The sequence below is a fragment of the Belonocnema kinseyi genome, chromosome 10 (assembly GCF_010883055.1).
Source record: "Belonocnema kinseyi isolate 2016_QV_RU_SX_M_011 chromosome 10, B_treatae_v1, whole genome shotgun sequence".
NCBI classification, from domain to species: domain Eukaryota; kingdom Metazoa; phylum Arthropoda; class Insecta; order Hymenoptera; family Cynipidae; genus Belonocnema; species Belonocnema kinseyi.
This window is the reverse complement of record NC_046666.1, coordinates 87126277-87128748: the sequence shown is the minus strand read 5'-3', so window position 1 is coordinate 87128748 and position 2472 is coordinate 87126277. Positions and strand designations below refer to the sequence as shown.

Here is a 2472-nt window from a genome sequence, read left to right as displayed (position 1 = left end):
ATTTTTGTGTTTAAACCAACCAACTGTAACCTTGGTTTCTAGGATTTTCAAAGCTTCGAATTAGCTATATGACATCATGAGTTTCAGATGGCATACAAAATCGAAACATTCGTAGCTAATGTTTGCTTGGTAATTAATACGAAGAAATGAAATAAGTTTTAATACAAGTTTTAAAAGTCACAAAAGATTAAAAAATGTTTTACTATTACTTTCACATATTTTCAGTTTGAATAGGCCCTTATAATCTGTTTAATTGGAAGCTTAACCGGTTTAGTCATATTTCATTAGCGTCATATTCAGAGTTCCAATATTCTAAATTCAGTTATATAATATATTTGTTTCAGCAATTTATTAGTGCTATTAAATGATAAAAATATTACTTACATTAAATTTTTCTTCAAATACCTGCTTTAATCACTTTACCAATTTCGTTAGCTCGCAACTAATAATAGTATTTGTTAACTATAGATCAATAATAAATATCGCTGTTTTAGCAATACATTTTTTTCCTGAAAATTCAATCTCAGTACCTACACGCTTAAAAAAATCTTATTGAAATTAAATACACATGTTAGTAAAGTCATTTTCCTACTCCGAACATTTAATTTAATGTACCGCATCATATTATTATATGATAAATAAACAAAGTTTATTTTGTACGTATTACTGAATCGCGGCCAGAAATTCAGAACGTCTTTATTGCTCTAAGGCTAGCGTAGAACGGAATATGCATCGGGCCTGGACTCTATACTATGGCCCAGGTATGCTAGAGCCATGTACAACCCAAGGAGTGGGGATGTGGGGGTCAGATTAGATCGCTCGTTACACCTCCCTTTTCATACAAGTTTTGTTCCTCCAAAAATCTACAATTTTACCCTTCTAGGTTTTATTGTATTACTTGTTTTCAAATGTCGGCGTTTCCTTGCAGCATACGTCACTACATGCGGTCGTACGTCATTTTTGTTCTTTATGCAAAATAGGCAGATTTTCTTAGGAATACAATTAGAAAGTGTATTTAATGTACCGTTTTTGTATAGCGCAAACAATGCAATTCAAGCTATCGCGACGTAGCCTAAATATTGGAAACATTTAAGACTAGCCACTTTCAAAGTTTTAATTCGCCTGTGCATTGATATTCGATATAATATATTTTGAGTTTCATCCATACTTAGTCTGGCTCTCCTCAATTCGTCTACATTAATTTTTTTCGACAATTGCATTAATTATCCTTTAAATTTTTCTAGATTTTGATGTTCATAATATATATCGTAGGTAACATTTATCGTATATGTTACGTCACGGGTAGGGATAAAAGTTTCTTTATGCAGAAGATAGGGGGAAAATTACAAGAAGGTATCGCGTATCGTCTTAAAAGAATTACTTCGAAATTCTTACTTTCAGATACCTTAATGTTTGGTTGGTTTATTTTGCAAATAAGGTATTTACTAATAGTTTTACATTTTTCTATAGTAACGTTGTCTATTATTTCATAGGAGTTGCGATAGTGGATTACATATTCATGGTCGGGGACGATGGAAAAGAACACACCAGCAGTTTTCTTAGGGATTGCAATTAATTGTTTCAGAAGGCCTTCCTGCTTTTCTAAAACAAGAATATCTAGAACTTAGGTAAACAATCCTTGCACTACCGGTACTGTTAGTTTGCCAATGTCGACCAGATGCTGATAGTTTGATTCGCCATTATCAAAGTGATGACGTGTGAGATGTTTTTTCCTCGAATTCTCCTATAGCTGACTTTAGTACCTTAGCTGTTAATATTTTTGGGTGTACTACTCCTTGCTCAACGTTATTGATAGCATTGATGGCTGTATTGATGTCATCATCTATCTTATCCATTAGAAGAGTAGCCAAATCAATTTTCCATTTACAAAAGATTTAACGGTATTAGCGTTTAGTCCGGAACCGAGGCTTCTCAGAGCGTCTGATTTAGCGTTTACCTTTTCGTTTAGGTTTTTATAATACGTTAATGAGGAATCGAGTATCATCTCTACGATTTGAGTGTGGTTAGTAAGGACGTTGGCTAGTTGTATTGTATTGTATTGTCTTTATAAATGTTGTAGAACTCGTCGCTTATTTGATGTAGATCCTTGTCGCTCAGCATTCCAAACAATGTTTTAGAGATATCACCCACGAAATTGGCTATCCCTCTTTTTGCACGTTGCTTTCCCAACAATTTATGTATAATTTGTATTTTAGATTAAAGCCTATTATATCTACCTCTCGTTAATTGCAATTTGTATATGTGTATGCATTTTTTTCCACAAGATGTTTCAGCTAGCTGTAAAGTACGAGGGTGGATTGATAAGTTTCCGGCCGGACCAAGAAAACAATGTTTTTAAGAATTTTTTTATTTATTTCTCAACATAATCTCCTCCAAGGCTGATACATTTCCCATAGCGGTGTTCTAGTCTAGTAATGCCATCTCTATAGAATGATTCGTCAAGCTCCTCAA

General features: G+C 33.5%; 1 protein-coding gene across 1 annotated transcript in view; it reads left to right on the top strand.

Moving 5' to 3' along the window:
* LOC117182227 (calcium/calmodulin-dependent 3',5'-cyclic nucleotide phosphodiesterase 1-like) overlaps positions 1-2472 on the top strand; it is a 1276250-nt gene that overhangs the window by 344014 nt on the left and 929764 nt on the right. The window lies entirely within an intron of this gene.